This window comes from Teleopsis dalmanni, chromosome X, assembly GCF_002237135.1.
Source record: "Teleopsis dalmanni isolate 2A chromosome X, ASM223713v2, whole genome shotgun sequence".
Lineage (NCBI taxonomy): Eukaryota > Metazoa > Arthropoda > Insecta > Diptera > Diopsidae > Teleopsis > Teleopsis dalmanni.
In genome coordinates this window covers 82039095-82051750 of record NC_051848.1, presented here as the reverse complement: position 1 = coordinate 82051750, position 12656 = coordinate 82039095, and the positions used below count along the sequence as shown (strand labels likewise).

General features: G+C 31.3%; 1 long non-coding RNA gene across 3 annotated transcripts; it reads left to right on the top strand.

Annotated features, from left to right (window-relative positions):
• Positions 1–1022: 1022 nt before the first annotated feature.
• Positions 1023–2990, top strand: LOC119662609. 3 transcript variants are annotated; one of them, XR_005250832.1, is made up of 6 exons: positions 1023–1139; positions 1196–1346; positions 1999–2308; positions 2452–2556; positions 2628–2729; positions 2826–2990. It is a non-coding gene; the product is annotated as an uncharacterized LOC119662609 (long non-coding RNA). The 3 variants fall into 3 exon arrangements; XR_005250830.1 differs by having other exon boundaries at positions 1999–2312; XR_005250831.1 differs by having other exon boundaries at positions 1999–2312; positions 2805–2990.
• The last annotated feature ends 9666 nt before the right edge of the window (positions 2991–12656 follow it).

The following is a 12656-nucleotide window of genomic DNA, read 5'->3' as shown; positions in this document are numbered from 1 at the left end:
GGACATGACCATTGTCATGGACAACTACCTGCAATGTATTTCCTGCTGACTTCTTCCTTTTCGTTCATGATTCTTGTAACGTTGCAGTTCTTCATATAAGATTGAACAATTGTCAATATCCGTTTTTTTATTTGGCTTTGACCTAACATATCTGTTATCTTCAAGAGCTCAACTGTTTAATTGCGCTGGACAACTGGAATTCTTACGCAGTTGGTCACTCGAATGTGTCCAGTGGTGCTTTGTAATGCTTTCATTATTAATGAATCAGAACTCGTAGTTTACTTTTGGCACACTAAATTGCTAGTTCGGTTACTTGAATGGATGTTAAATATTATAGCAAGATTATAAGAGTTATATATCTCAATGATGCATAAATGCATAAATGATCATACATTTTTCATATTTTGATAAAACTAAAATATTTTATTTTTATGGCGTTCCAAAGAAATGAATTCAAATGAATAAATAAATAAAATTAAGTTTAACATTATCCACTTTAACATTATAACCCTATATTGGTTTTCCCAAAAAAAAAACCATTGACGTATATACTTGTTTCTGCGGCCCTCCAATCTGCACAGTGATTTGTATTGGCCCGGGATCGTTTTTAATATATGCGTTTTTAATATATAATTTACTTGGAGTTTTTTTTCAGCAAGTTAATGTTATAATAAGTTATTATTGGATAATTATTGATATTAAAAATATTTTGTTTCAGTCTGTCAATAAAAATTGTGTTTCTTCTCAAGTTTTGTTGTGTTTAGATATATATGATTATTTTCTATAAAACTTGAAGACTTATTGAATGTCTGAATTAACATACATATGTAGAAATCACTTATATTTATTAAGTGGTCATTTTACTAAAGGGGTTATATTTCGAAAGCACTCAAAAATATCAAGAAATAATTTTTTTCATATACTTTTAAAAATTTTGATATAGTGAGCTTTGAAAATTTAAAAAAATCAATATCCCAAACATATTTCTATTGTATTTTATATTTATTTTTTGTTTTCAACATAATGTTTCAAAATTGATAGTATATAAGTACAAAATTGTGAAAGTTACTTAAAATATATACACCACGAGCTGTGTGGACACTACAAGCTAATGAATAATAATGTCTATGGACATTATGGTAAGCTCTGTTCTTATGCATAGCGTATATTAATTGATGAGTTCTTTTACTTCTAGTATTATTCAATGTTCAATGACTAAACTAAATCCATCTAAGTTACCTGACTTGTCGAATTACCACTTCTGAAGAAGCCGGAAATTACTCTGTTTCTCTAATCACTCCGCCTGAATTTTATTATCAGAGAGGATTACATAGGTTACATGTTAGGTGAGATGAATTTTTGTTATCCATCTTAAGAGAAATGGATCTCATAACAACAAATCCAAAAGAAAGTATTCAACTTTCATCTAAATTTCAATTGTAGTAGCGTTAAGTGTGTTTTTAGATGGCGTTTAATTGGATTATACGTAGTGCCCATCTAATACACTCTAACTCAATTAAAAATTATAGTACACTTTTTCATCAAAAACTTCAAAGTTATATTCACTCGAAGAACGCAAGAAACTAAGTAACTAACTAAACTCAGTATTTTCAAGATTTTTAATCATTTTCATAAAGGTAATTTCGATATTGTAAAAGCAATATTTTTGGATACCATTCCCTTTTTATTAATTGAGATTTTAAGGATTTATTCATTTAAAAAACCATTGCATATTTGGAATGTGATTTTTACATAAATAAGCTAGAAAATATTTACAGAACATTTGTAGTTATAGGAATCTTAACGAATTTATAATATATTTAAGAAAAACATTCCAAAACTGCATTAAAAAATTACAATGTAACGAAATTACATCCACAATAATTGTTATATCAGTACATATCACACAAATTGTAACACATCACCCATATGTACCCCCACATATTCATATATACCAGTATATTAAGAACATACTCTATAACTTAACTCTCTTTCCAGAGTCGCCTCACTCGAATGGAGATAATGGAGACATCTAAAGCAAATCGAAGTGATATAAATTCTAATGCTATACCTAAATAGAAAAATATTTTACTAGACTTGGACTCATAATCATATTGGATTTGATAAAACAAACAAAAAATAAACACTCATACTTAAACGATGATGTTAAAAGGAACTATCCGTGCTGCACAGAAATACGAGGTTAACCGTTACAAGGTTTACGTTAATAAAATTCTCAAGTGAACTGTGAGCTGTGAACTGGCGAAATGAATCACTTCTTCATAACATTAATTGCTTCTAATTTATCGTAGGTAATTCCTGACAAAATGATCATTTACATTACAATTTTAATGAAATATTAATACAAACATAAAAAAGTGGTGTTTATTGTATTATATAGTTGTTCTTATATCAGATATTTTATTATTTTGAATTAAATATGTTTTTCAGTTTTGTGAGTTATTATCAAAATCCATATGGTTTATTTAATTGACGAACATTAAAGGATCTTACATGGAAGCTTATAACAGCCGATATCGATAATTCCAGATGATGGTAAGTTGAAGTTTTGAAGTTTTGATTTTCTTTTATTCCCAAATATAATTGTTTGGATATTTTCAAAACAGAATCGAACGTGTGACCTAACACCCACGCGTTTGTACTAATATCTATGTATGATCAAACTAACCCTGATGAATCTTTATTAATCAACGGAGCATTTTGACTAGGTAAGAAGTAAGAAGTTCTACATATTGAATGTACTCTAATTTTAAATGTGGAAATTAGAAAATCTATCTAACTAGTTTTCGTATGTTTATTTGCAGACCACAAATCACAAATAACAAATCTCAAACACGAATTGCAAATATAATTTTTGAGGAGGAAAGAATTAAATATAAAATTTTTTAAGTTTTTGATATTTAAAACAATTTTATCTTATATATAAAACGAGAAAAATTAAACGTGCACTTTTGGTTTAAATAAACAAATGTAACTTATTTGTTTTCAAACGAAAGGGTCTAACCCCACAAAAGAAATGGTCCGGTGCAATGTACAAATTGTCAAGAGTATGGTCGTACTAAGTCATATTGCACTCTTCGTAGAGTGTGCGTAACGTGTGGCGAGCTTCACCGTTGTTCCGAATACCTTAAAAAAACATTAAATGATATCAACTCAAAATAGTGTGGCAACTGCAGTAAAAGTGTGATTTTCACTGCAAACTACAGAGGCTGTCCTATTTATAAAGAACTGAAGCATAGGTTATTTCAGCAGAAAGAAGTCTTGTATAATATTATAAGAAGACCCCCCATCAAAGTAGTTGAAGTACATTAACCTCTATCTTCTAAGCTTGTTACACAAGATGTTTCATATGCTAATGTTGTTTAATTTGACAAGTAACAAGTCTCTGCAATTCAAAGCAATAGTTTGAAAATGGTAATATCCACTCTCACCCAGAGATCAACTCAGTTTATGTCAGTCATGCAAACTACTCTTAACAAGATAGTTAAAATGCAAAGCCAATTAATGCAAATGTTTTTGTCTAATAAATAAGTACTTAAAAATTTTGACCATGGCATGCAAACGGCTTAAGCCAACACAAACTAGAGCTCACAAACTTCACGTCCCGAGAAAGCGTGAATGTAATGCACCATTTATTGACATAAATATCACGGCCAAAGTTCTTATACAAATAATTACCAACAAATTGGATCGCAAAAAGGCATCTCACCCATTATGATGAAAAACTTCCCCCGTTTAGCCATAAATTTTTTCACAAGACTTTTTAATGCCATTTTTAAATTTGGCTTTTCCCCAACAGAATGGAAAGCATCCATTATTATTATTTATACATCATAAATCCTACGATTACGTCTTCATACAGATTAATAAGCTTACTGCTATGCCATGCTAAACTCTTTGAAAGAGCACTGCTTTTAAAGCTGAAACCCTGATCCTGGATTATCAAAACCTTATACCCTTCCACCAGTTTAGTTTAAAAGAAAAACGTAGAGCAAAGGAATCGTATAACGAATGAAATAAGACACGAATTTGAACTCAGTGAATATTGTTCCGCGGTATTTCTCAATGTGAAACAAGCATTTAATAAAGTAATGGGCTCATATATAAGATACGCTGCAAGTGTCCACTCAGTTCTAAAATCATAACTACAAAACAGAAGCTTTAAAGTCAAATGGAAATCATATACTTCTACTAATTTTCCAATAGAAGCTGGTGTTCCACAAGGAAGTGGACCATGCACCACTTGGCCATATCTGGTATGTACTTTACACATCTGATATCCCAACAAGCAGTTCAGTTATCAACACAAGTTAGAAGTTAGAAAGTTAGAAGTTAGAAAGTTAGAATACGAGTATTACGGAGACCATACGAATCACCACTTAACTTAACCTAACTAACGTAACCTATTTGATAAGAAACGTCCCATGAACGCGAAATGATTTGAAATGATCTTCGACGACAGGAACTTATAGTCAGTGGCGGCCATGATTTTGTTTGTCTCTTATTATGTGAATTAGAGAATAAGAGATATTCAGTGTTTGTCGCAACTGTGTTAAATATGGATATCATGGTTTGTTTTTGACAAAAGAATTCAAAAATGCAAGAATAAGAAGTAACATACACTGTAGCTTTGGAGCTTTTGAGCTTTGGATCTCAATTGGTTGAAAGGCCTTATTCACTAAGCCCACTTACAGCAACAGCAGTAACGTTTATGGAGTTTATCAATATAATCTATTTGCTTTTTTTAAATTCGACCTTAAAATCTCTCTCTGGAACATATAGGAGAGTAGAATCGAAGCAGTAAAAACGATATTTTTGCAATTTCATGATGTTATTGAATGCGTGAATGACCTGAGAAATAAAACAGATGATTTAAAAGTCCGGTATGAAATGGTAACTTTCGAGTTAAATGTTGCAATTCACGTGGGGTACAAAATTTTACTTTAAATGAAATAAACTATGATTGTAGAAAACTTATAAAAAGACCATCGTAATACTAGATTTGAAAAACAGCAAGCCATATCTTACTTTGTATCTATTTTCATTTAATTTAATTAAGTAGTGAATGTAATTAATTTACTTTTTTCATTCGGTAATAAAAGAGGCCTCACAATTCTGATGTTCCCGACGTTCAGAGTTCTAAGCCATCTACTTGGAATTACATGCGCCGAGAAGGTGATACTTTCACTGAAGTATTGTAATAACGTTTGGGGTATATATGTTATTTATTTTCTAGACTTAGTACTTTTTCCACCGAAATGTATTAATTGTGGAACCAAATTTGTAGTGATGATTATTTACTCTGCGATGAAGTTTATGAGCGACAAGTGCGAATTATATGAATAACAATTCAGCATTTCAAAAAATATTGATAAAATATTAACAAAAATTTGGAAAAAAATATTATTTTCGCAAAAATGAAAGAAAATTTTAGTTCGAACCCATTAAGTAACTCTAGTCAGAAGCATCCTTTGACACTTTGCATTTTGCTTAAAAGCAATTAGAAATTGAGTTAAATAATTGATACTTTTTTTTGTCAACAATTCTTTGATCATTATTATATGAATGGATAATGTATGAATTATGAATTATTATTATATTATTTCCCAAATTTTTGACGTGAAATCGCGTAAAACCCATTAGTGCGGCCAGAAGGGTCCTATAGCACCATTTTTACTATTGACTACACAAAGCTCTTTAAAGCTTTGTGAACAAAGTCTAGAACTAAATCTAGAGAAGTACTCTTAATCTGTTTTGATGACAGAAATTATATACTATTTTCACAGATTTTCATAACTTGAAACTAGATGATACTTTGTAATGCTTTCTTCAGTAAACTGGTAAGTTTATTTTGCTGTCATGATAACTTTTTTAAATGATTTAAAATACAATTTATAAGTATACCAATTTCATGAGACTTATTACTTTACTATATACTTTACTATATTATCACTTATTACTTTAGTCCACCGCTGTGACTTCAAATATACATTGTGACCGAAAAGTTTCCGGAAATTTTAAATAAAACGCAAAATTCTTAATCTTCATCAATATTTATTTTATCTCCTTCAAAATATGCTCCATTAGAAGCGATACACAAATGCCAACGTTTTTCCAATCATCAAAACATTTTTTATAGGCGCTTTCCGGTATGGCTTTGAGTTCCCTCTGCGAATTCTGTTTTACGTCTTCTATGGATTCAAAACGCGTTCCTCTGAGTGGTAATTTGAGGTTGGGAAACAGGAAAAAGTCACACGGTGCAAGATCAGGTGAATACGGTGGCTGTTCGATGGTATTTATTGAATGTTTGGCCTTAAAATCGTTGATAATGTTGAACAAATTGAGGTGAATCGGAACAAGCCGGGCGTTGACACGTCGCATACACAAATTGTCCACCAAAATCAAACGAGCCATCTCACGACCGATGCCTAGCTCTCGTGCTATCTCTCTAACACTCACATGAGGATTTTTGAACACGATTTCCTTTGCCTTTTCAATGTTTTCGTCGGTGGTAGAGGTCGAAGGTCGTCCAGAACGCGGCATGTCTTCGACGGTCGTACGACAGTCCTGAAAGGCTTTGTACCACTCATAAACTTGAGTTTTCGATAAAACTGATTCCCCATAAGCCTTTTGTAGCATTCGCAACGATTCTGCACACGAAATTTCGTTCGAAAAACAAAATTTGATGCAAACTCTTTGTTCAATATTTTTTTCCATTGTTTTTTTCGCAACGCACTACTGAGGTGAACTGGTTTCAACAGCTGCCGTAAACGAACTGTCTGACAGATCGCGCTCATTTTTTGCATAGTAATTAAGGACAGTGCTGCCAAACTACATAAACTTAAAATATCGAAAAATATACAGCGCGCGAATTTTAAATGAGAATTTCCGAAACCTTTTCGGTCACAATGTATATCAGCTTTAATATTTGATACCAATTAACAGGCCTAATTAAAATTGTCTTCTGCCTTCTCTTACTTAAAGTTCTTTCTGTGTGATTATTAAGTATATCAGAAAAGTGAAATATATGTGATTAAGTGTTTTTCTGATATGTTCTTTGCTTATATACAGAAGAGCGAGGAATATAATTTATAATATAAAGAACCCTGGACTATAATGTTTAACAGAAAAGAGTGATGTTGATGGTTAGATAGTTAAAGATGCTCATTAGTTACCATCCACATTTTAATATATTTAGAGCTTCTTTAGTTAACCAGGTCTAAATCAAAGACCTAGCATACTGAGTATTAGAACTAGGTATATAGGCCGAATAGCGTCATAGCTTTGTATTAAAATAAGAATTTTTGAAACAATAATAAAAAAACTATTTAATGAATAAAAATATGCTGACATGTAAATAAATCGTTCTTAAAAACAGGTTCAAAAAAGTCTATATATCATCCATAGGAAAGCGAAAAGATTCTGCAGGATATCCACTATAGACAAAGGGACGTCATTCGAGTCCTAGCTGACGGTGTACAACTACTTTTACATTTTGGAGTTCAAATTTGCATTTCTATATGAATATTTTTAGAATAAAGTCTTAAAATTGTAAACGAAAACGAACTGAACTACAATAAATCGCAAATAAATATTAACTGAAGCTTGCATTTATATTGGAATAATGTAGTTACGTGTTCCCATGGAACGGGATTATTGCGTATGTATTTTTAAAACTAATTTTAAGTTTCGTCTACAGTTTTACATTTTGATTATTTTATTAGAGAAAAAGAACAATAAAAAAATACTGTCTTGACGCAATTTGGAAAGTTCGAAGTAAAATATTTAATAAAATATAAAAGTTTTCATATATGCGCTAGTTCACATATTGTCCCAAGGATTGGCAACTTAATATTGCATCCATTCGAATATGCTACCGCTTGATTCAAAAAGTATCCTTAGGTCATACATGGAATATTTAACAGTTTGTTGAAAAATTTGAATTAAAACTTTTTTCACATTTTTTGTTTTTTATTTTGGTGACACGTATTTCCTTAAGAGTACTTACACTCGTATATTTGTAGAGTTAGCAAAAAGTTTTTCATCCCTACCACCTCGGAACAATAAAATTTACTCCAACAGTCCTCAGTATTGGATCTCAGTTTTTGGCGTTTAAGTGTTAAAAATTGTCGACACATCGACACCCTCACATATTTAGGGTATGCATTAAATTTTATAAACTTTGTTACTTTTTTAAATTCCTTACTTTTATGTATTTTCTATGCATGATTTGCGTTCCAGCGTCCATCGAGGCGAAGTATGGAAGGTGGTCACTAAAATACAAAGGTATTTTAAAAATTTTTCGAAATTTTGATTATGTGAGGTGAGCATAGAGTATATTCCTATTAAACGTATAACTTTAGCCCGTGCGACTAGAGGAGTAACATTAGCATGGCTTTACGGTCCTAAATTAGATTCTATACATAACAAAGAACAAAACATGCAACAAATAATGCCTCTACAAACAGAATAGTGTTGAAATTTAACAATTAAAATTAAAAATATAATTAATTAATTCAATTATTCTAGAGCTGGTTCATGATTTCGTTCTAATATAAACACAATAAGTAAATTTGTTAATAAAAACTTTCATAGCAAAACAACAAAACTCCAGAAAATTTAGCGAGCATAAAAAGACAAGTATGGTTTTGGGTCAGTTGGTCAAGGTGCGCTGATTCTGAGCTTCACATTTGACAGGACCTGAGTTTGATTACTGGTACTTGCAGTTTCAAAAATAATTATTTACGAATAAGTAAATACAAGAATTATTTGCAAGACCACTGATGATGGGTATTTGACAGTACTCGAAACAGCTGTATGATCAGCCAAAAATTCAATTAATTAAAATAATATAAAATGAATTTTTGTTGTTGTAGTTCACTACTGTTTGAAAAAACCTCTTTATATAATTTTAATAACATATTGTTTAATTCATTTCAGTGTAATAGTATTATATAAAATTAACTACGAAAGTTTTCATAGAAACCATTACTATAATGGATTTTTCATTATTACTATAATTATTTTGTTATATAACGAGGGTGGTTTGATAAGTCAGTGACTTTTTGAATAAAACAAATTTTTTTCTCAAATAAACATTTTATTTTTTTACATAATCACCTTTTAGCTCGATACATTTAGTTCAACGTTTTTCTAATTTTCTTATTCTCTCCAAATAACAGGTTTTCTTAAAGCTCTCAAAACACGCGTTTGTTTCGGTAATGACTTCTTCATTCGACTCAAATCTCTTACCGCCCAGCCATTTCTTTAGGTTTGGAAGCAAAAAAAAGTCGCAGGGGGCTAAATCTGGAGAATATGCTGGATGGGATAGCAGTTCGTATCCCAATTCGTGGAGTTTGGCCACAATGCCTAATCAGCACACGAAATTCACTTTTTTTCATTTTCATAAAAATTCACGAGGTTGTCTGCTTTGAACGGCTATCAAACACGAACTGAATGACGTAACTTGATCAAAATTCAAAATGTCACTGACTTATCAAACCCTCCTCGTAACTGAGAACGAAGTTATGAAAACTTCTGAATGACTACTATTAACCGATTACTAATACATAAACTCTTATAATGAAGAAGTAGTTTTATATGAATGTAAGCTACAATCACTTCTGATTGGATTCAATCGGTAATTCGCTTTGCAAAAAGACGTGACTCATATATGCTTTAAAATTAGACCACGAAATTATCTCATTTCGTGGTTCAGTAAAACATTGTCGTCAAAATAAAACAATATGTCAATCTTTTTGAATATTGTGTTTTCACCTCTTTAAATACATGGATCTTTATTAATATTGTGATTAAATATTGTTAAGTATTTCAAGGGGAATGTCAACTGGGATAATATCAACAATTTTACCTTAGCACTACCTTACGCAAAGACATGGAAAAAATGTACCAGAAAAAAACTCTCTAGCTAACTCTATAGGTATTTCATGGTAAACCAAATCCAACCAAACTTATACGCGCTCGTGGTACCTCGAAACAAATGTTCGCCTCTTATTAGATATATGTCAATACTGCTGTTAAACAACTTGTATGCTAGAAGTTTTCCAAAAAATGAGAAAAACGATCACTAAATAGAGGTACTATAATTAACTAGCATTCATGCCAACAAGAATTCTTATACATTAATTCAAACAAGTGATTTTTTGATTAAGGGCATAACTCGTCCATAAGATTGGACGAAAATAAAGGGGGGAGGAGGTGTTATAGCACAAGCACGTGGGTAAGATTAGCAGTAAACTTTGTGACCAAAGTCAAGAAAGACAGGTATTACTATTCAAGATTTGCACATGGTCTTTAGAGAAGGTATTGGGAATGGTGACGTCAGGAGGGAGGTCGTAGAGCCAGGTGAGGTGCCTACGGCGAGTGACAATAGGTATTTGTCAGTACAAGTGATCTTGGCATTGTCATGAAGGATTGAGGCGCAGATGTGCTTTCCGTTCGGTTTGCGCTTGTAGTTGGTGCAATCTCGAAGAAGTTTCCGCTTAAATAGGTGGATTCTTTCCATTTGGGCGGAAGAGATTGCTTGCTAAATGAGGAAGGCATGGGGAAGTGGCTATTTTTAAAAGATCTATTGTGCGCCTAAGGGCCTAACTAAAACAATTTTAGACTATTGATAAATCTTTTGGGCTTAATTTTACCTATTTGATTTTGGACTAACATTCCAGTTCCAAGGTAATCGAGTGTACGTCTTGCCGCCTCTGCACAGTTTCATAGAATAGGTTCTGATGTTTCTTTCTCCTCATGACAGAGTCGACAGGAGTCACTTTCTACCGCACCTATAATCTTAATGTGTTAATTAAGTCTACAGTGTGCTGAAAGAAGTTCAGTGTAAATTTTAATGTTGAACTAGACACTAAAAAACGACACTTGATGATAATATTTGTGATGTGGATGAATCGCAATGCAAATCCAAGAGCAACACGATCTCATAGAGTTTCTAAAATACTGTAGGAATAAATAAATACTGTTGGTAGGAATAAAATTTGTTGATTCAGGAAATTAAGAAATTGAAAATTAAAAATTAAAAATAATTTAGAACACAATTTGTATATAAAGCAGTCGTGTATTTAAACATCCTGGAAATTGGATATTGCGCATCGCAACTAACAGTATCCACACCAGACAATATAACTAAGTATGAATAATGAAATGTATAATTTTATAATTATTTTGCCCATACGTAGTTATATATATTAGATATGTTATAAAATTCGCAAAAGCAATAGTACACAGTATAACTTTATTGTTTCCGACTCACTTGATTCCGTTAAGGAGTACTCATTTGTTAAGAGCGAGAAGGACGAAGGTTTTATCTTTCCTCACTTAAATATTTTGCAAAGTATTTCTTTTTAATGCTGCACTTCAAACTTAGCTTATGCTAAATAAAAACAAATTCAACATGCATCTGTTAAGAGTTCAAAAATTCTTTTGATGCTGTTAAATTAAATTTGGTACGCAGGAAGAAGCAGTGTCTGAAGTTGTGCTTAGGTTAATTTGACTCGGTAATAAAATGCATATTTTTGCTTCATTATATATTGATCTAATGCTTACATTCATGTATCCTTAGGATTTCATTCATGCGTTTCATGAGACTACCTAGTTATAATTTTGATGCACTACTGTGTCTTTATTCCATTGTAGATGTCGGTATTGTCAACTCACCTTCATTGTTGCAGTCCAGTGCGGGTGTGAAATTTTTTGCGGAACTCTATGTAATTCACACTGAGCCAAGGCCTGCTGCTGTTACTTTGTCACTAAATATTCACTCTTGGTAAACTCGTGGTAAATGTTTTATCAATAAATTAGAATGATTTTCAATTTGAAGTTGTTTTTTAATATCAATTCAATCTTTATTAAAATGCACTCTGTTTAACTGCAGGGGACCGTTTACAGGTTAAGAAACAATATTGAAGTGCACACCTGGCAGTTCAGTTTAAAATAATATTACTTCAAAGAAAATATGTATGTGTTTTTTTTTGCTTACTGACTTATATTTGAAGAAGTTACCATTAATGGTTACATTACAAGCATTTATTATATTTTAATCAGACAAGGTAAATAAATTTTAATTACTTTTTAATTTTTGATTGCATGTATTAGAAAAGGTTCATTTAAGTATGAAAAATACTTCATTTAACTGTTATTACGACCTTTTTACAAGTTTTTTGATTAGTATCAGGTTTATGTCGGCAATAAATAAATAATTGAATAAAATAAATAAAAAATTACACGTTAATTTGCATTAATCATTTAAAAATATTTCAGTTCTTATAAAGAAAATTATTATTACACAACAAGTGTACTTATTAAAACTAAAATATAATTAAAATACTTAACACAAATCAATGAGTGATTTTTTATTTAAAAAAATAAAATTTTTAATTATTCTACAGCTGGTTTATGATTTCGTTCTAATATAAACACAGTAAGTTAATTTGTTAATAAAACATTCACAGCAAATTTACAAAACTCCAAAAAAATCTGCGAACATAAAAGTCAAGTACGGCTTTGCGTCAATTGGTTATGGAGCGCTGACTCTGAGCTTCAAATTAGGCAGGACACGAGTTCGATTCCTGGTACTTGCAGTCTCAAAAAATTATTTACGAATAATAAAA